General features: G+C 41.0%; 1 protein-coding gene across 4 annotated transcripts in view; it reads right to left on the bottom strand.

The window, feature by feature from the left end:
* The window catches only part of LMO1 (LIM domain only 1), a 280,622-nt gene that overhangs the window by 109,308 nt on the left and 148,812 nt on the right, over positions 1-22,502 (bottom strand). For all 4 annotated transcript variants that reach the window (XM_026850403.1, XM_026850402.1, XM_026850404.1 and 1 more), the window contains one exon: positions 9,505-9,585. The gene's annotated coding sequence lies outside the window, so the exon portion shown is untranslated. The remainder of the gene's footprint in view (positions 1-9,504; positions 9,586-22,502) is intronic.

Raw genomic sequence — 22,502 nt, 5'->3', positions numbered from 1 at the left:
GCCTGCCCACCCTCTCCTCTCGTACTCCATCCCTGTCCCCAGCCACCCCATGCAGACGTGCAGCACTGCCACCTGATAAGCATCTTGTCTCTCTGGAAAGCAATATTTCCTGATTACTGGTGAGTTTCTAGTGGCACGGACATATTTATTTTGAGAAAAAGAAATACAGTCTGGCATCCCACTCTTGAAAGGCTACTCACCTCACGCAAGGTTTCCAGAATAGTAAGGTCAGGGAAGTAACACATCTCTTTGACAGGAAGATAGCACGATACATTTTCTGGCTCTATTACACTGTCTCCATGCAATCCGGACATGGCATTTCATGACTCGTTTGCCTCAGTTTCTCATTTGTAAAAAATGAAGACAGAAATCCTTCTCATCTCTTTGGGCTCTAAGCTCCTGAGTACAGGCACAGTCTCAAATGAGGTTTTACAGCATGCACCTAGCAAGAGCTATGCCTTATTGAGGGCCTTGTTCCCTTTTAATACAAACTTGAAACTTGTGTTACTGAAATGCTATTTACATTTGTCATAGTATTCATTAAGGTGTTAGAAATATCAGGTAAGACTACAAAATTTGCAACTAGCACCTTAATAATAATACATATCACAAAGGGGAGATGTTTAAAATATTGTCTCAAGCACTTCAGGAAGAACTCTGTTTCCACTGCCCCCCTGTAGCGCTTTCACTCCCCCCCAGTTGCCAGCATATTGGAATATGCTGGGATCACCACACAAACACATATTTATATTTCAGCTTAATAAAACAGGTTTTTTTATAACCTGCAGTCTTAGGTACTTTCCATCAGGTATGTGTGCTCACAGGGGAAGGATCCTGAATTACTTGGCAGGTATCACTAACACAGCACAGGGAGTCATTAGTAGCAGCAGATTGTTGTGAATGTGCAGAATCAAGTCAGATACACTGCAAACATATAAAATGTATACGTACACACACACAGAATGAGCGCATTTAAAAAGCCAGTGCAACGGTAAAGCTTCTTCCAATGCACAGGAAAGGGAATTGCTTTGTTTATTGCCATCAGTGCCCCTGTGAATCACAGCCCATATCATTGGAGCAGATCAAAGGCCATGGCTTTAATTCCTCAGGAAAGTCCCACATCAGAACAAACAGTCAAAATTTCAGACGAAGCAAAAATTCCAACAAATGAAAATATCTAACTATATCAAAGCAACTCTTTAGGATATAGTCCCAGTGCTTCCTTTCAGTCAAACCCTTTATATCCCATGAAAGCACTTCAACCTTATAAGAATGAAACATAATGATCATTTTTCAAACATCTGGATCAAAATCAGCTTGTTCCCACAAATTTTTGGGGCCTGCTAAATCTCTATTTTCCATCATGAAGGCTGTAGTGCTCTGTCACTTGTCAAATGCTGTATCGCACAAATATTTTAAAACAAAAAACATTTTCCCTTTCCTGCACTCCTTTTCTTCCCTAATCAGTAACAGAAATAATATTGGTTAGCAAGGCCTGGCCTTGTGTAACAGCTCCATTCTGTCCATACCAGGGGTAAAAGAAATCAGGGTAACATTTTTGTGTTAAAGCATCAGTTCAAACTGTAGAGAGATAAGACCCAGGGTAGACACTTGGGGTAGACAAATCCATACGTTTTGTAGACTAAATGCAGAAATTATGCTGCAGGAAATGCTGTTCTATGAGAGGCTTTTAGGGTTTATCCAGGATTCCCTGTGAAGCTGGTGAAGCTGGTGGAGAACTAGCAGACTCATTAATGCCAACCTATGTTACTCAATAGCCTGTACTGATGCACTTTTCTACTGTTTTGTTTTGTTTTGTTTTGTTTTTTTCCCAGGATATTGGCTTTATTCTGTGAGTTAAAGTCTCCAGAGCTATAGGTTGGAAAATCACATCACTGTGGTCAGAGGGGCATTGGGCATAATTGTCACCTGGGCCATCACTGGTGGGAGAGGTGTTTTGTGTGACTGCTTGCTTAGGAGGGGGATAGTTTTAGTTTTTCTGATGTCCTTTTTGAACGTGAAATGGCAAGATATCCAGACGATCCCAAGTCTCTATGGAAAACTATCAACAGAATTAGGGTACAGGGAAGCTAGCTCAGGTCTTGCAAGTTCTTTTTCACAAAGTTGGAGCTCAACTAGACATGAAAAAAAATCTTGGAGATGATGCTGCCTACATATGCCATAAACAGATGTAGAGTTGGATTTTGTCCACATAGCGTGAACATTTAAAACTCAGTAGAGGCAGATATGCAAACAAAGAGGGAAACTTTGTGTATTCACTCATACATTGACTTATAAAACTCAAGCTGATGGGTCATAAAAATATTTGAAGATGTTTACATGAAAATTTCACTTTGCTTGCAGCAGTAGCTGTTTCAGCAGCATATTCTCCCAATAGACTGTATATATTAAGGCAACCTTTTTTCACTACAAGTTGCAGAATGATATTGCCCAATTCTAGAAGATCTAGGCTGGTTATACAGTGTGTCATATGAGATGGCTTCACAATTATTTCTCACTGGTGCTTTCTGTAGAGAATAAAGAACTTGGTAGAATTTCTTGCCGTGGAAGTAAATAGGGTGGCTGAGCCAAAGCTTCCCACTACACATCTACACCCCTGTGACAACCAAGGAGGAGATGAAGAGTCCTTGCTACCGCCACAGCTCTGCTTTCCTCCTGGTTCCCATCTGAAGGGAAACCCCGTGCCACTCAATACAATTGCCCTCCACTTCATCTAAAAAGTCAGTATTAGAAGGCAGCCACGCCATGGTCAGCCTCTTTGGCCAGACCTGACAAGGCACAGTGCTGTGTCCTGCAGAAATGCTCGAGCTAGCCCGCAAGGACTGCCCTACAGTGATGGTGATGGTGCATGGTCAGGACACCGGGCACCTCTGCAGGGCCCTGCACTGTGCTGCGCAGACAGAGGCTGCGACACTTACAGACAAGTGACACAACCACTCCTCAGGCACACGCAGGGATGCCCACACCTGCCTTACACAGAGGGAAGTGGTGCCCTGCGCTGAACTTCCCGTGGGCACTGTCGTGCCACTGCACGGCACAGAAGCACCCACCTTTGTGGCTGGTATAAGTTCTGTACTGCATTGCACTGCATCAGGACAAGGCTTTGGGGCCACGTGAACAAATCATAGCAAGAGTGAGGTCTAGCGTGCTGATAAGGCGCAGAGCCTGGCTTTGGGGTGGCAGACAGCAGCAAAAGGGGCCCCACAATTCAAACTGAGACAGTGGCAACCTCAGGAACCACTGCAAAGGTGCTTCGGTTTCTCAAACAGGACAAAAGTTGTGCAGTTAAGCGTGAATTAAAACAACCATTTTGAGAAAAATCTCAAATTCTCATTTTTTATTCGTTCCAAACATGAATGAAGAGTCAGCAATGTGAACTGTCCCTAGGATGGGAATTTTTAGAAAATTCCCCTTTGGAGAACCCCATGGGAAGTGTGTCACACATAGCATCACATACACAGGAGCATGTGGGGATAGCGGCAGAGGGTGGGTGGCGGCCCTGACCTCGCATGGGCTAGGAAACCAAGGCAGCTCATAGCCCACCAGCGGGGCAGCCGGAGGTCGTGGGGAGCTCGGTTAGCCCGAGGGTACGTGAAGCTCCAGAGCCTCAACAGCAGGAAAGCAAAGTGCCAGTGCCCAGGTAGCCTAGGGAGGTCAGCAAGCCTCCAGGCAGCCTTGCCAGGGATCCAGGACCTTGCCAGGGGCTGCGGTGAGATCAGGCCTGGGCAAAGTGGTGGGGGCATGTTTCCAAACCAGGGCTTCCGTTTCCTAGACCAGCCTTTTCTAAACAAAACCCCTCTCCATTCACAGGCTGCAAGGGCAGAGCCCTTCTCTGAGACCCCAGGCCCACAAACGCTCTGCTGTAATCATAATTTTCTGACCATTCTGCATCATCTTCTGACCTTTCTCTCGTGCCTGAAAGGGGAGCTTCTCGCAGGGCCTTGATGAGAGGACAGGAGTGTGCCACACCAGCCACGGCACAGAGGCAGTATCTGCACTGTCCGCTGCCAGGGCTAGCAGCCGCACGCCTCACGTGTGCCCCATCCCGGGCAACCTCAGCGTGGGTCTCCTGTACCACCTCGAATGGTCCAGGTTTTACCGACTGGCCCTCATCACGCAACATTACTTTCTGTTGGTTTAGCAAACTCCAGTAAAAGGAAACATTTCCCAAAATGCACCTCTGATTTACATATAAAATTCTAAAATGAAACTTCTATAACGTCAGTGCCAGCAGCATCCATATCACTAGATACAATCCAGACAATTCCTACAATTAATGAACTGGGAAAATTACAGGTAAAAGAAAAATGACTGTGTGAAAAAGACCTTGAAAGGCATGAAACAGACAATGATTTTTTTTTTACTTTTTATTTCTCTTTCCCTCCCTTCCCTCACTACAATTTTATGCATAATTGTTTGGTCAGTTTGTTCTTCCCTGAAACTTTTACTGAAATGGATTAGGTAAACCATGCTCTGAAACAGATTGAAAATGGAAAATATGTAAATATATAGCATATAACTTATAAAATTGTATATATATGTGTGTGGGTGGGTGCTGGAATAAAAAAGCTACTGTTACTTGCTGGTAGAACAACATATCAACAACTGTTGGAGCTGACTTGAAGGTTAAATATTAGGAAGGAATCCAATTTCTCTTGTCTATTCAGCTCAGCGGTGTGTTAGATTGCGGTTGGAGTGTGCTTATGGAGTGTGGGATATGAAGTAGGCTAATCAATCCCTGCTGCTTCATTCTCAGGTTCTTCTTATATCAGGTCCCTGCCCTCAGGCAGCCTTCAGCTTTCCAAAAGCCAATTCCATACAAATAAAAATTGCGACCTGCAGCTAGAGGGTGAAGCTGAGTTTCCCCCTCGTGATTAATCTCTTCTTGGGTGGCTTTCAGAAAAAAAAAAAGAAAGGGAAAAAAAAAAAAAAAAAAAAGGAAAGAGAAAAACCATGCATGCTGCAGCCCTGTGAAAGAGTTTTCCTATTGAATGAGCCCAGTGCTCTGGAGCCAGCTTATCAAATGAAAGAATTCATTTTTTTTAACAGTGCCTCGTGTTGACATTGAGAAAATGAGCTATCAAACACTATGATTAAACTTCAGCTGCCATAATTGTCGTCCGAACAACTGCATGGTGGAACTGAAAAGCATTTTTTTTAACCAGCTCTATATGGTTCACCAGTAATACTCAGTTTAAAAGGTTGTTGCTGCTAGCAAGAGAAACAAGGCTTGAAATTAACTTTTTCCAATCCATAGACAAAATTAAACATAGGTATTTGAGTCACACAAACAACAGGTAAATCAGATGTGCTTTAAATTTCATTTTAGCAATTTTATCTGCCAAGGGGTAGCTCCAGGGTATTAAAATATCTGAGCATTTTCTTGTTTCACTGCATTTGACTGGATCGGTCCTGCCTTTTATTCTGAGAGACATAGACAAGAAGTGCAGGGAAGGGTGGCTTAAATACTCCATTTGGTGCAAATGGAGGTAGAGTGAGGGGAATCTAGAGATTTGTGGAGTATTTTCCCTGCAACTAAAATTAAAGATCTGACCAGGGGACAATATAAAACAAAATTGCCACACTGCATGCAATTATTACTCAGTCTTCTTTCAGGCCTGGACTAGTGCATTCATTCAGTTGAGGCTTGCAGGGATACTAAGTATTTTATATTACTAAGTATTTTATATTAATTCTCAGCAACCTTTTTACATATGTCCTCAAGAGATTGCGGCTCATCAAGAAGTCTGTCGAAGTCCTTCTGGGAGGGTGATTAGAGGCATGATATCTCAGGAAGGTGACACCCCTAGTGACAGCAGTCCTCTGGCCAAATGTAATACTTTGAGAAATGAGCTGTTGCACAATTAAATCTCTGCTTAAGATTGTTAAAAAAAATTTCAAACACTACAAGAAAAATGACAGTGCAGTGAACATGAAGGAAATGATGATGGGGAATAATCGAGAGCCAGGTTAGGAGAAGATAAACAGTTTAAACTGGAATATTTCCTTGCCACCAGAGCTTGCCCAGAATGAGCCTCTGCTCTCCTTCCTGAAGGAAGGCTGCACGGGACAGGGGGGGGTGCTGCAACCAGGTCACAGGGCTGTAAATCAGGATGTGGATGAGGCTGTGCACATTTACCTAGGCTGAGACTCTGGCCTTGGCCTGGAAGGAAGCACTTTCCCAAACCAGTCCTCGAAGCCCTGTAGCCAGCACTGCCCAGCTCTAGGTGTCTCCCCCTGCCTCGATGGCCCACGGCACTGCACACCCATCCAAACATCTCCCTTCAGAAGCCAGCATTGCTTTTGTCAGTCCTTCCAACAAGCCAATGGTGCATTATTTTTTGAACCTAAATCCTTTTTTTTTTTTTTGTTTCCTGTTTCCACCCTACTCTACCTACTCAAGCAGGTGTTTTTGTAAAGTCAATTACATAACCCGATCATCATTCTGTTTCCTGAACATATGGGAATAACATTTTGAATTAACAACAACATTTTCACCATTTTTAGAGCCTCTCACACTCTGAGCTTTACTTTACCCCTTTCCAAGAGTAAAGCTGATAATTTCTAAGGCCTGTTCAGGATACTCAGGAGTTGAGGCTATTGCTTGCAAACAGATTTCATGATTTGAGCTGAGCAGCTGGAGAAGCAGTGAGGTGCAAGATGACTTAGGCATGGGTAAGAATTAGGAGCTGAGCTGGAGAGATAGGGACAGCTTCCAGAAAAACAAGTTTAGCAACAGATTGGAAAAAAAAAAAAAAAAAAAAAAAAAAAAATCACACATGTAAAACTAAGAAAACTCTCAAGTCACTCAGATCTGTTACTTCCATGACTCTCTCAATAGCTTATTTAGCAATCTAGTTCTAGGATTGTTCCCACCTGCTGGACTGTACACACCAAGTTATTATTGTAGGGTTGCTTATGCATGCTGAGCTGCATTCCCGTGTTTGCTATTTGTAGGGTCACTCAGACATGCTGGCTGGATCATGACTATTTTCAAGCATCCTCAGCTGCTGGAAATTATTCATTTATCAGAAGCAACAGCAAAGATATTTGTGTGAGAAACAAAGATATGAAAAAGGTACTCTAAGCCAAATTTTGGGCCAAGCTGCAGAGGCGCTGGGCAACATATTATTCATTCATCATAAGCTTTGCAATATGAGGATGGCAAAGTTATAATCGATTAAGAAAACACAGTCTGACACTGCAATACTCTTAGCTTAAGGAAACCAAATAAAATATCACAGCTTGTTCAAAAAGCTTATTTTGAAATCTCAGTATAAATAAGAGGTATAAACACACGTTCTTTCAGCTAGCTTTTAGGTGAACTCTCTGATATATTTGCTGCTGTGCAGAAAGTTAAATTGGCTTTTAGGATGAGTCTTTCATGAAAGGCCTTGGAATTCTCTCTTATTCCTTGTCTCCTATATTTGAAATGTTCTGATTTAAAGAATCCAGTCTATTGTTTCTGTAAGAAACTTAACATTTATGAAGAGATGAGCCTCATATGGTCACCTTTAGAGAAGGACACAGTTTTGATCTTATTCTCAGGAAATCTTATGGAGCACCACCGCAGATGAATTCCAGGCAGTACTGGAGATGTAGGGAAACACCAAGGAGATACACTGCAGGTTGTTTTGGCTTTAGGTTGTTCTTTGGCTAGAAATAAAATGTGAAGTTTGGACTAGCTGGTAAGGAGAAAGGGATCTCCTGGCTTCTTTGCTCTTGGAAACTGTTCCTGAGGACATCAGCCTGCCAGGCTCTTCTCTGGGTGACAAAAGTGCCCGGCTTTGACTTGCAGGCATTGTGCTAAAGCAGCAATAAAACTGTGACAAACTGACAAAAGCAGGTCAATTCACAGCTCAGGCTGACACCACTTTTTCAGCTCATATTGGTCGATTACCAGTCAAATTTCAGGTACAGGAGAGAGAATGGAAGAAAAAGGCAGCACTGAGACACGTCAAGATATGGCAGTCAGGGCTCACTTAGGGACCCGGGCAGTTCCAGCTCTTCTGTTCTGTTTTTCGGCAGCCCTCACCACTGCAGGTATGCCTCTGATAGCCTGTGGGAGAAGCCCCTGGAGACACCCACAAACCAGGCATCTTACTGACCCCCCAAACCAGAGGAAAGCATGAGCCTGCAGAGGAGAGCACAGGCAGATCATCTCACTGGGAATCCCAGGACCAGGTTTCTGGGACAACGGGGCTGTGGAGGGCCCTGTGCTCACAGCCTCTCCAGGCACTGGTTAGACTAAGGGCTATTAACATATTCCCACGTACATCAGTGCCTGAGGATCTCTCACATATGGGGTTTCTTTTCTTTCCCATCCTTTCCTGCAATCCCAAAGGAAGGCAACCATTCATACAATACAGTACCTCTGCTTTTAAGCTGGCTTGTTCATCCGCTGATGCTTTGTTTTTCACTGTGTTCAAACTTCGGTTAAATTAATACTTTACAGTAAAAAACAGAGCTAATCTTATCATTGCTGCATGAGAATATCTGTGACTGACAACCTTTCTAAAAACACAAGCCCATGACTCAGTGCACACAACACAATTTGTGAAGGGCAAAATGAAAACTGCCTGGAAAATAACTTGAAAGTAGAAGAGGAAAAATAATATGCAGCATAAGAGTATAACAGACAGGCAAAAAACTGGATAAACCCCCAAATATCATCTACTTTCCTGTTACAGGTTGTTCAGAGGAAAGGACGCTGCATCCTCACATTCAGATGTAACTACGTTCCTCTCTGTATTTTTACCTTTTTATGCAAATTTGTTTGCCCCACTTTTGCCATGCTGTCTACATAGAAATTATTTGCATTCATAAAGTAGTTTTTCTCCTTTTGCATTATCAGAATCAACTGCCTGTCACAGCCTTATGAGCTCCTCTTTCTCAGAACTGTAGGAGTGAGGGCTGGACTTTGGTGTTCAAGACCAGCCTCAGATCTCTGAGCCCAGTCAAGGTATTACAGGGTTAACATCACATAATCCCTTTCATAAATTTACTTTCTGATTGGGAAACATCTCACACACTATGGCTGCTGCTATAAAGTAATAAAAAGTAAATCCAAGGAGTCTTCTGTCTTTTTAAGGGAAAAATATAACAGAAGTTAAACAACTCCCTCAATTAAACAATGACTAAAATACACAGAAGCTTGCTTTGGACAAGCCCAAGGCAAAGTTCAGAAAAGTAGCTTGCTTCATCCAAGGGACAAGAAATACTTACTCCTTCCCTGAGTCATGCCATCAACTCAATCACCAAACCTCCTTCTTTCGTAATGGAGTTCAGAGACAGTTGTGGGAAATAAATCTTTGTATTATTTAACCTGAATTCTATACCAGATACACGCACTGAGAGCAACAATGGTAAGAGAAAGGGTTAACCTGTTTCACACCAAGCTTTCAGTGATGCCTATGCTGATGTTTCCACCGCAATACCAAGCAAAATTCATGTCATCATTACAAAAAAAAAATCAGCACCTACATTGCCTTCTATCTCTTTCAGGAAAACTGAAGCAGGTCAATCTGGGTCCTTGCAGGAGAGTCCAAGGTATCTGGGAAGTACCTGAAATAAAATAGATGGAAAGTTCTCAGAAGGCAGCTCAGGCTTCTTGCTGCCATCAAGAGCTCCAGAGGCTGGGCAGAGAGTCGGTAACCAGCAGGTGCCTCCTCCAAGAGAAGGCGTAGTGGTGGAGACATCAAGAGCCAGATATATGACTGATTCAGTGATATTTACTCTCTGAGTTCTGGTGATGAACTGTGCTTACAAATAGTCCTTTTGATCCGGCAGGTACGAATGTAAGGCGAGTCAGTTTTTATCTCATAGCTGAACAAACTGCTGAAGCAGAGGAAAGTACTAAAGACACAGGTCCAGGAGCTCTGACAGTGTATGGAACTGCAGCTATATTGGTTTTAACAGAATTCCACCTATTTACAGGAGCTGTTGTGAGTAGCTGTGCTTGTCCAAGTGGGTTTCCATGGTCAGGAGCCTATCAGGCATTCATAATAATTGCAGTCAGTAGCATTGCCAACCATTCACTGGAGGGAAACCTAGACATGGTCAAGGGGTGGGACAAGAACATCTGGTCCAGGTTTGTTGAGGACTGTGCAGTAGGGCACATCTCAGCACAAACAGGGTGTCAGGTTATGGCCCTCACTCAATGCTGCCTGACACTTCCCAGTGATTCCAGTTGCCCTTAATTTTGCCAGATATTACTAATTCAGACTGGAATTGGTATTCTAGATATGTACCACTTTGTTGAAACTGCCACCAAAACCAGATGTGCCTTCCAAGGATGAAATTAGAGAAACTGCTTTGCCTTTGCACTCTCTCTCTCTCTCTCTTTTTTTTTTTTTTTACCAGTATATGTTTCTGTTTAGTTTCTACCACCTAATTGCAGTGTTACGCTCTTTCTGCTACAGAAATTTTACTATTGAGCAAAAGGAGAAAAGGAAGGAATGCCCCACTGTTAATACTGCTGCCTACCGAAGAGGATCATGTATTGATCTGCATCTTATCAATTCTCCTCACACTGGAAGTAGTCTGTGTCTTAGCTTTCCAGCTGGGCTGGGTTTCCTCTCATTCAATCACTGGAGGGAAACCTAGACATGTTCAAGGGGTGGGACAAGAACATCTGGTCCAGGTTTGTTGAGGACTGTGCAGTAGGGCACATCTCAACACAAGCAGAGTGTCAGGTTATGGCCCTTAGTAAATTATTCATCACTAATGATTCACTAAGCTGTGTTAATCAAGAGGAACGATGATATATATGTAAAAAGATCCTTGTGATTGGTTATGCTATTATGTAGGAGCATTCCCCCAGCTTTGTGAAAATGTTCTACAGTTCCTATATGTTTGACTTTATCTTCAAGAGGAGAGGGTAAAAATAGTCTGCTAAAACAGATTTTATTACAACTTATTATTCTATAAAGTAATTGGAGAGATTATTAGAGACAATGATTACTTTGTGATTCTATCTAGAGAAATTACACTCAAGGCCTGTCAGCCTGTTTGACGGGACTGCATTTATTCCCTTTTGTTGGGAACCACCCAGTATCGTGGCTGTTTCAATTTCAGAGGAAGTTATGCTGACATGTGCCCCACTAGCCACAAAACCAATCTGACTACCCTTTTATTTTGGACCTGACTGTCAATGGTGTAAATTGACACAGCACCACTGATGCAAAGTTTCAGACAGATTTGAAAAATTTGAATTCTTCCTGTCCCTTCATTCCAGTGGGGCTGTGCTCACATCCACTGAAATCATGGTGATTTGCTTTTAAACATGCATGAAGTATTATTCCTGAAAATAGGTCCCTTTGAGTTTGGGCCTTTCAAAAAAAGTATCCAAAACCCTCAAAAGGTAAAAGAAAACAGAAGGGTTGAAGAAAAATTACTTAATTCAGTGACATTAGAGATAGATATAGTGATAAAAGAAAACTTCAAAAAGGCTTGAGTGGAATTTAAGATAAATACATTAATTAAGATATAGTTAACAGAGTAATCTAAAATTTCCTGGAGACTTAATGAGTTTGGAGCCACTAAAGCTGCACTAAGCACAGGAGACATAATCAGAATCAGAAGTGACACATAGCTCAAAATCATTTCAATTATCTCTTTCACTTACATTAGCCAGAAAAACAGTAAACAGTCAATGGGATATAAGAAGTGTAGTCAGGCAACATCAATGGGTAACAGACAAAGGCTAGGTCATACAGTATACTGAGAAGAGAGCTTGACCTTTGGAATTTAAATATAGGCATTTTAAGCTCCAGTGGAATGTATCAGAATGGCCTTTTTCAACTTAAATGCATAAAAGGTCAAGGGGAGGTCATATTTGGCTTTGGGTTCATCAGCACAGAGCATATCCCAGCCCTTTCTTTATTCATTCTCATCAAAAAAAAAAAGGGTTTTCAAACCTCTCCGGCATGGCATGGCATAAATATTCATTCTCCAGGGCCAGATTTTCAGTTGGTGTAAAACAGGATAACTGCATTGAAATAAGGAACCTCTGCCAATTTATACCATCTCAGAATCTGGTCACCCTGTTCACGTTCTTCTAAAATGGCAATTTTGAAACTTTTCCTGGAGCAAATGCTTCTAACAATAATGATGCATGTTGAAATTTGAGACTTTAACATTTAAATTGTCTGGGGTTTTCTTTGAAAGGCATGGCAGGAGGTATCCTGCAGAAGAGCCAAGGAGAGAGTAAATACTGCAACAATCTAGTTTACTGCTTCTCTATGTGTTCACCCTTCAATAGCAGTTTTATGTCTTTTTCAATATTCCCACAATTCTTTTTAGACAGGAAAGAACTTTTCTGTTCCCTTATAAATTGCTTTGAAAATAGAGCAAGACAAAAAATAAAAGGACCACTCACAAATGACATCACTGCCACATTAACACAGCGAGGAGACCCAGTTGCCTGCAACAGGACTATGCATCCGTAACAGGGCACCATTTTGCCTCTCATACCTAACCAATTAATTTCATAGAAACTGGATGAATACAGAGTGATCATCCACAGTGAAATGAGTGGTCCCCTTAATGAAACGAGTATCCACAGTTACTTGGTTTGAATATCAGTTTGTCTCCTTTCTGAGGGAAAGGATGAGATCAAAGTTTGACGCTGTTCAGTGACTATTTCCAAAGGATCACAAATTGTGTGCCTTACTGCCTGAACCCAGGTATTCTGGATCCTACTTTCTTAGAGCACTAAGGTAATTTATAACATATCGGTAAAGAAAAAGTGCCTCTCTTTTTTAGGATAGAGAATCCATTTGAAGAAGTAAAATAATATCAAACTTCTGCTGCCCTGGATAACTATTTTTATCCTAAAATGGATAATAAATAGGAATTTTTCTTTCTTTCTTTCTTTTTTTTTTTTTTCTGAAGAGTTTCAGATGACAGTATTCAACAATTTTCAGAGGCTCTTGGGAAAAACACAGCTCACCCCAGGTGGCATTGTTTTTCATGTGACATTTCTTAGTCTTTATCCAATTCCAGTTCTGTCCCCCAGCATGCAGGACAATCAACACAAAACAGTCAATATTTCTCCATATAGAGAGTCAATTCCAAGGAAAAGAATCTCATTTTATTTTTTATTTTATTTGTCTGTAATATGCTTATCCTTAAATGAACATTTCAGACACAGATTCCAAATTATGCATTCATTGGAAAGATTAACTCTGATTAACAAATTCATGCTAAACAACTGTGTTTAATTGGATTTTTGTAAGTAGCTAAATGTGAATGCTTCTCAATTCTTCTATGTAGAAAACAAAGCAAAAAGTAATTTTAAAATATTTAACGATGAACAAACTCTGTGCTGCTGACCTATCTTCACTGGTTATGTACCCTTCTTCCCTGCATTCCCCTGCATGCAAAGTTCCCCTAATCTAGTCCTAATAATGGTTAAAGTTATCTGTCTAATCAAACTAATTAGCACTGGTGAACGGAGACATAATCATAATAGAAAGCAAATGCCAGTTTTACAAAATGAAAACGCCATATGTGCAGTAATTAGCGAACCACAGGCACTTTTTATAAATCATATTTATTAGTTCGTAAACAAATCAAATCCTAAATGAAATGAAAGTTACCATTAACAAACACCAGTGAATAAACAGATCCAATGACTAGCCCTGCTGGGTGCATTGTGCAAGGAGTTGTGTAAGGGTACACCCCCCCCCCTCTTCTGAAAGTTCCCTTCGAGGTGTTCAAGGCTTTTTACAGAGTACTTGTGTCATCTTCTTGAAGTCACAGCATGGATGTATTAGCTGATTGAGGGAAGCTGCAGTTTGATCATATGGGCTGTTCTTGTCTGGAGACCAGATGGTCATAAATTAGGATATTCAGGTTACATCCATGATGAAAAATGTAGCACTAATAAGTACTATAATAGTGTTCTACAGCAGACCAGGTTTCACCAGAAATTTAATGTGGATTTTGGCACCTCACATAAATGATGATATAGTATGAAATATATTTAATGGCAATCTCCTCCACCCCACCCCAAAAATTGCCAAAACACATGAACCTCTGCTTGGCTTTAAAACCCAAATCTTCTTCCTTTTACTGATGGTGGTCAGGTCATTCCTTAAAGGTGATTATAAGAAAAGACGAAAAAGGGCTTGTAATGAGAACATTTTTGCAGGTTATAAATTCTCCTAAACACTCAGTTTAAAGGAGTTTCAATTACACATTGATTACTTCTTTTTCACTAAGCAGTTCAGTTTCTGGCTGATAAAGCCTAGCCAGCAGAGGCACACTTTCAGCTGGCTTCAGACTGAACATACAAAGGGCTATTTTACACCTCAGACACACAGCTTAAATATACAGCACTGGAGAGGGACACAGCCCAAATATATAGTATTGGAGGCTCAGACTGAAAAATCTGACTCAATACTCACAGGAAGACTTAGTTAAAATTAAGAAGGTTTGTAATAAATAGCACATATCATTACATATCTGATCGCAATTTTCACGGCTTTCTTCTCCCACAGGAAATACTGGCAGCAGAAAAATGATGAATAGAGATATTTTTGGAGTTACAAAAACTACTTCATTCCTCTAGCTGTTAAAATAGTCTATAGGCTGAGACCTCTTCTTTACATTAAGTGCTGTTGGATTTAATATATCCTGGCTATTTCCAGGCTTTGGGCAGAGATCAGCTTTCCTTTCTACAGTTTTGCTTAAAACACAGCAAAACTTGGTCTTTTGGGTTCTTGAACCCCTTTGCTCTTGACAAAAGAAATTTTCCTAAGTCTGCAGATATTCAGATTTGAGTCTTAGTTTAGCTGCATCCTTCTTTCCAAACTGATGGTATAATCTGGTGAAGCAGTGTTTAGGAACGGGCTGTGCACATTTTTACTCTGGAGGTCAGGGCAGGATATACGTGCTCAAATCCCCACCTTTCAAGGTGAGAACACAGTGTGAACTTGGGAAGCAGAAGTACAAACCAACTTTTCTGTAAGTGGTAAATCACACTATTCCCCTTGGTGCTTATTTTGAAAACGTTAATTAAAGTGGGTATTTAATGTGACTCTCCTGTAGTATGTACATGAATAGCTCAAAGTAATCTCACCCCGCCCCAGCAATTCCAATGTATGCTGTAACAATGTCTGAAACATTAACAGTGAATTAATTATAATTGTGCAGTGGCGCCTGGCCACTTTGCTTTCTGTCTAGTTTATCTTTATTTTAGACTAAAGAAAACAACAATGAAAGAACAAACACGCAATAAAATCTGTGCATGAGATAGAAAACAGAGTATCCCCATTTTGGATCCCCTCTTGGCTATGCCCCCCATCTGAGTGGGAAGCATGCTTTTTACATTTAAAAGTGCAACACAGAGAAAACAGACCCAAAGCTGCAAGCATGCTGTGCATTTAAATTTGATCCCTTTTTTGTTTGTTTATTTTCCTGTACTACTTTGGATTGGACAGGAAGCTTAAGCATTGCAATACAGAAACAAAGGCCATTTTCATTGTATATTTGGCCTGGCCAAGGCTAAGAGGTAATACCAATATTGTTAAAAAGCCTGAGCAGGCAGGTTTTTTTTCCCAGAATAGCTGAAATGGATCCACACAATCATCTGAATACTTGTGGGTTTTCCAAAATGGAGCATTACCAACCCCATGTGGTCCAAAATAGCCACTCAAGATTCCACAAAACACATGAAATTGCCTTTAAAATTATTATATTTTAAAATAACAATAACATAACAGTTTATTTTCTGTCTTCCGAGCTCCTTGGGCACTTTTATTTATTTGCATGTTCAAGCAAAGGCTTTCATGAAATCTCTTATTTCCATGACCTGAAGCTGTAGGACCCTTCCCCAATCTCAATCACAGGCCCTGGGAGGTTGACCACTGCAAATGGCAGAAATGCCTTGCAGCTCGAATTGACTCCTGCGTTTGGCAGAAATGCCATGTGAGACAGCCCGAAGGGCCTCACACGTTTCAGCAATCTGGGGTGGGATTTTCACAGTCACTGATACCAGCAAAAGTTAAGGTTAGTCCTAGCTGCTTTGGAAGAACACACTTTAAAAAAAACCTTCTTCTCCCTTAAATAGGTGTGTTGAATCTGTTTGTCATGGAGCAGAGAGGTAACAGGAGGGAGAGGCAGGAAAACCTATGATATGCCAGAGAAAAGGAGATGTGGAAAACCTCTGTGGAGAAAGCAGAAACAAAGGGTGACTCATACAAACACCCATGGGTTCTAGCTGGTCAAGCCCCTCCACAGCACTCAAACACTATCAGCCCTCTATTTTACTGTTTCTGGAGAGTAGTTTCAGGCTCATCTCCATGCAAAAGGTATAAAGCAACCTGAATACCCACTGAAAGTGCAATTTCAGAAAAAACGACAGGAAAAAACGACCCACCCTGTACTGCGATGCTTCAGGAGGACCAGTCCTGTTCCTGCTGAAGACCAAGGGGGATTTGTTAGTGACTAACATGAGCTTGAACAGGGAAAATACCTGACTGCAATAGGCTGATGAGTGACCACGAGAGGTAGCGAAAAGACCCCTGTCCATTTAAATAGCTATTAACTGTTTAATTAAATGGAGTTTACGGCTGCTTCACATTAAAGCCGGTAGATATCCGTGCTCTGACCCCAGCATTGTAAACAGCAAGACAGACCTTTAATTTGCTCATTCTTTGAAGACCGGCCTTTTAGCAGTCTAATAAAGCAGGAGTCTAATCTACACAGGATAAACTACAGTATGTTTTAAATAATTATATTACATGGTTAAAGAGTCATTACTGTAGGAGGACAAAGACCAAAAAGATTAGTTCATACTAAATATTTCTCTTAAGCAATGTTGTTTTCCTCTCCTAATTTGGTTTCCTTACAACAAACGTTGCCTTCACAATTATTCCCTTGATTACTGTAAGAGTGCCAACATAATTTAGTATCTGGGGCTGGTACATGGAGCCTGGCAAAAACCTGACTCAAGCAAGTTTTGCTGCAGATTGGAGATTCGGCTTACTGCACAGAAAGCAGTTTTCTATATGAAAACTATTAAAGTATACGAAGAGTAATTAAAAGCATCAATTAAGAATGTGAAATACAAATAATTTTACATTAGCCAGAAAACTTATTCTGACATACTAAAATGGGTGCTGAAAAGAAACTGAGATGTGGGCTGCCACTTATTCAGAGCTCTAAAATACTGCCAAGTGGTGTCTAAATCTATCATTTGATTATGGTATACATAGGAAAAGAATTTATTCTTACAATTTAAGATAGCATAATACAGTGTCACTAGGTTCCTCTGTATGAAGATACCTAGAAGTGCTACCGCTATGCTGACAGTTAAACTTAATTCTGCAAACTTGTTTTTTTACGGGTGTGAAAAAGACACAACTTGACATACTCCACACTCCAGCTTTCCTGCGCCAGAAAAAAGGGCAACAGCACTATCAGCTGCCCCCATGCTTTGTTACATTTTCCTGAAATAATTCATTTTTACTGTGAAATAGTAACCGTTTAACACAGATTTCATTTTAAAGTTAATCTGTGAGAATTATGAATATATTTAATGGCTCCGTGCCAGGAATTTCCTGGTTTAGATACAGTTGTGTAGCTTTTCCTATGGAGAGACATTGCAGCAGGTTGGACTCCTTGGTTCTGCAGTTACATTCAAAGAACCGCAGAGACACTTTGCACTGATCTTTGGCAGAGTGCAAAAAAGCAGTTACCTGCCATCTCACATACAATTGCTTCAGAAGGCTACGAATGAGATTTTTTATGGAAAACTAGAGTTAGAACAAAGTTCAGTCAAACTAACCTTGCTATTGCTTGGGAAGTTGCTGCTATTAATCTCTAAAACCGGATGCTGCATGTCAAGATGTTACCTGCTTCTCACATTGCTGGCACCAATACACAGTCCTGAGGAGGAGGATGCACAAAAGAAAATTCTGGATCACTTCATTCCAAAATGAGAGTAACCTCTCTTAGCCTGTATGCACATGCACACATGCAGCATTCAGAGACAGAGAGCTGCTGTTGGAAAAAGCAGGACACCAGTTACCTTCTGACATTCACCCATTGCTAAGGTTCTGCTCCACAAAATAAGTACTCTTCTGCTTGTCTTTGAAAACAAAGAATTCACAAAACCAAAGGATTTATGAAAATGAAACAGAACAATTTTTTTTTGTAATACCCTCCATCTGTACTAAAAGCCAAATGGCAGTAGCCTGATACATGGACCAAAAGGGGAAGGTTACAATACAGAAAATGGGTGCACTGAAGGACTGGTCCTGCAATGCACGGCATCACATCCATGGAATAGTTTAAGGATTTCTTACCAACCCATACATAAAAAGGACAGTGAAACTGTCCCAGAAGTTGTTAACAGTTGAATTCTCAAGGTAAGCTTTTTGGGGCCCCATGAATTAAAGAAATTACTCAAGGAGGAAATATATACAAAGTACTCCCTCATATTATTGTGGGCAAACAAATGTTTGGGACTGTGTACCTCATCTATGGATGTTTAATACTGTAGAAGAAAGGAAAATGAAGTATCATATTTGCTTTTTAAGATTATATGCACAATTTTTCAAGAGCAAGAACATGACATGTATCCCTATGGTCCAATCTAGTAAATGCATGATGAGATTTTGTCCCAAGAAGGCCTTGGGAACAGACCGAGCTTAGATTATTCTTCCAAAGACAGATTATTCTTCAGATCTTTTCTGGAAGATGTCAACACATACATCCCCTTGCTATGTGTTGTGCTCTGCCCTCCATCCACAGACAACTCAGAAGCTTAGGCCAAGGCAGGGGCTCTCGCTTGGGAGTGCAACTTCTCAGATGCCAGATGAAACACAATTAGCAGGAGCAAGCAGCTGGTATGTACCCACTGGTGACATGTTGCATTCAAGCAGGGGCATCAAAAGAGGAATCAGGGATAAGAATGGCCTGAGAAAAGGACTGTGTTCTTCAGCAACTCCAGCAGAAGTGAGGAGTAGAGCTGACTCAGAATATTTTGTTTTGGGCACCAAGACATTTTGGGTCTTCACCAAATAAAAGAAATATTCCATTGCATACCACCAGGTGGACAGTTTCAGGTGAGTTACAGCAACCACATCCTGAAAAAGCCAGTTGGATAGTTTCAATTCAAATCTACTGTAACATGCTTCTTTATAGCTCACCTTCCCTCTGCACCTAGCCATGCGGGTAGGCACCTTCCTATTCCTCATTTTTGACTAAATGATCATGCTTGCCTTGAAAAGCCTTATTCTCACTTGCTGAGTTGAATCCTTTACAACTCCTGCTGTAGCTGTGTCACAAGATGTTGTTGGAGGAAAATGGAGCTATAAAAAGGGATGGTTTATCCCTCTGTCAGATCATCAAGGAAATGATCCAAATTGTGAACCCAAGTCCTAACCTACCCTTACTCAAAGAGTAGCAGAAGCAGGTAAAGTCCTCATCTATTTCCTCTGCAAAACACATTAAAATATGTTTTAGAAACACATATGCTGGATCACCTGAAAAACAGCAGTCTCAGATCACTTGTATTTTTAAGCAAGATATGATGGTAAATCTTCCATTGAGAAGATGTTAACCCACTGTGCCACTTAATCCTTAAGAGTCTCATTTTGATTGTACAAAAATAATTTAGGGACCTAACAGTTTAAAACTGTCTTTTCTGGTGCCTAAGTGCTTCATTTTAATAGATATTAGATGTTAAAGATACTCATTTTAACAATGACATTTACAGCTTTAACCAGTCTATCATAGTGCACAAGTGCATCACTTAGCAAGATAGTACTGTTTAAAAAATAATCTACCTGCTTTAATGCATATTGGAGTGTATTAGTTGATATCGAATTAGGTCATTTTAACCCTTCAGCTTTTTTTTTAGGAGCATTAAAACATTTCAGACCCTTTTAGTTCAACATTGAACTAAAAGATTCTTCACACAATGATAATATTCACTTACATCTCCCCTTCCATTTAACTGCCTTTCCATTAATTCCTTTTAACTAATTAAGCTGTACAACATCCCTGCAAAGAGTTTAAGAGCTACCATTCCCCAGTTTGGGGTTGCAGGCCTAATCCATTTGAGATGGATGGAATAACTCCCACTGTTTTGAAGTAGGCCAAAGAACTAGGCTTTTTCATATCACGGAAAAGACTCCCATCAATTTACAAGGGAACTAGGTCGAGACACAGGTAACTGAACCAAAGCCACACACTGCCACACGGCATCATAAACCTTGTGAGAGATCCCAGATGCACAGATTCCTGCATATCTGTAACCACAGCCCTACCTTTCTTTTGAAACAAAATCATGATACAGTGGATGATGAAGAAAATGTCAACGGCTGTATAAACATGCACTGGAAATTTAAGAAGCTGATTCCTCCTTTGTTGCTAAGGGCAGAATAACTGCCATGCTAGATCAAACAGCAAATCCAATTAACACAGTATCTCCTCTCTCATAGTGGCAAGCTCTTAGGAAAGAATGTAAGAATTATGTTACAGCATCTCAGAACTAAAAATGTAAACACCTTCCTGAGCCAGATCTTGTATCCAGTACCTTCAAACAACCCTGCAGCCGCTTCTGGTCTATCTCCATTACTGCTCAAAATAGAGGGTTGGGAAATAAAATGAGGGAATGGCTCCCTGAGTGATACCCTCAGATGGAGCCTTGGCCCTACACAGAAGTGAGTACTGTCCATCAGCTGACCAGAGGTCATCTGCTGGCTCTATAGCATCCAGATGGATTGACGCTGTCCCTCTGGGAGTGACTGGTGGGAGGTATTATGTTTCTGTGCAAGGCTGCGCATCTCCATTTCCCAATGAATTCTTGCAGGTGGGGTAAGAAGCAGCAGCAGTCCAGCCCAGTGGGAGACTCCAAGGAACCTTGTGGAACTGGAGGCTTGCCCTCACAAAAAAGCCCAATGCCCCCGCACACTGAAGCAGGTTGCTGTTGAGCTGCTGACCTGAGGCATCTCACGTGACTTCAAAGCAACAGAGCTCACTGCTATTTGCAGACACTGCTGGGCAACCGTTTGCCAATAATGTGTCTATACAGGCCCATCAGAAATAAGGAAGAGGCAGCATGCAGGGCTGCACATGCTCCACTGACTTCTACTTTCATCCCTTTGAGATGGGTGATGAAAACTAGAGAGCTCCTCAAACATGGCTATGACACCAATTTATGCAGTGAAATAAATATTTTCTCTTCTGTTTTCTACTCTTTGCTTAATAATTCGTAAAATTTTCCTTCCTTTCCCAGCTGCTGCTGAGCAATAAGTAGCTATTTTTGGAGAGCTAATCACTGTGACTCCACAATATTTCTTCTGAGTTGTAAAAACTCATTTGCCCTTTCTTAATCTTACGCGGTTTGCTGTGTGGATATTGTCAGGGTTCTTATTTTCTCATGGGCATTACTTTGACCATATTGTCATTGAATTTCTCTGCCGTTTTAGTTATCTAGAAATGGGAATGCCACAGTCATTACGTAATGGGACATCATTCCACAGCTTCGTGTAGGCTGCTTTATATATGACTGTCTTGCTATTTGATCATGTTCTATAGATTTGAATGACCGTAGTGTTCAGACTTCACTGCATTGCTTAGGACTTGGGAGAAAGACAGCTCTCTGGATGGGGGGGTATTCTTTGTAGATGTAAATTTTGATAAAGGTGTCTGCATTTTTTTAATAGCATATCGTGTCTGAACTACCTTATGAGGAACATGGCGATTTAAATACAGGTGTCTGAAAACTATTAGATTAATAGTTAAAACCACTCTTCTATCGGTCTGTCTAGCACATCGAGTTTCTTCAGAGGTTATCACGCTTTTGCAGGAGAGCAACAGAAAGTAAGCAGGACCACAGAGCACATCAGATATATTATTGCTTAGTAACTAGAGGTTAATAAAGCCATTTTCCAGATACAGAATTAAAAAGAGATTAAAAAGTCATCTTCTTATCCTGCAAATGATGTAACACTGTGTGCAAAATTCAAGGTTTGACACAAGGGTACAACAACACATGAAAAGACAATTTGTCAGGAAAGAGTTCAGGAAAGAGTTTCTTGTTATAGGAGTACATTTTATCACTCGCTAGAGCATCTCTGCTTTTCTGAATAGCAACAGATTTAAGAGTCTGATGTAGTCTCCTGAATGGGAAGTTCTAATGCCAATTAAGTTCAACTCATTGTGTCTAAGGCTACTTACCTGAAACAAGATATCAGTACATTTGCATACAATAAATGACAGCTCGAGCATCTGCAGAGTGAAATGCTGGCCTGCTGATAGGATGCAGTTAAGACAAAAAGAACTTGGGGATACTTTTTCCTTCAGCAGACCATGCAAAACTAAACAGGAAATGGGCTCAGATTTCCACTGGAAAGCTGAGTATAGCACCAGCTAACGTATCCATTAGCATTCACAGGATTTTAGCAAGCTTAGAGTTCTCTGTGAGCGCTGCTGGGCTCTCCACCTCTATGGGTGGAGATGGA

The sequence above is a fragment of the Athene cunicularia genome, assembly GCF_003259725.1.
Source record: "Athene cunicularia isolate RWA chromosome 5 unlocalized genomic scaffold, athCun1 chr5_part2, whole genome shotgun sequence".
Classification (NCBI taxonomy): Eukaryota; Metazoa; Chordata; class Aves; order Strigiformes; family Strigidae; genus Athene; species Athene cunicularia.
The sequence above is the reverse complement of the archived record's forward strand: the minus strand, read 5'-3'. Positions and strand labels throughout refer to the sequence as shown.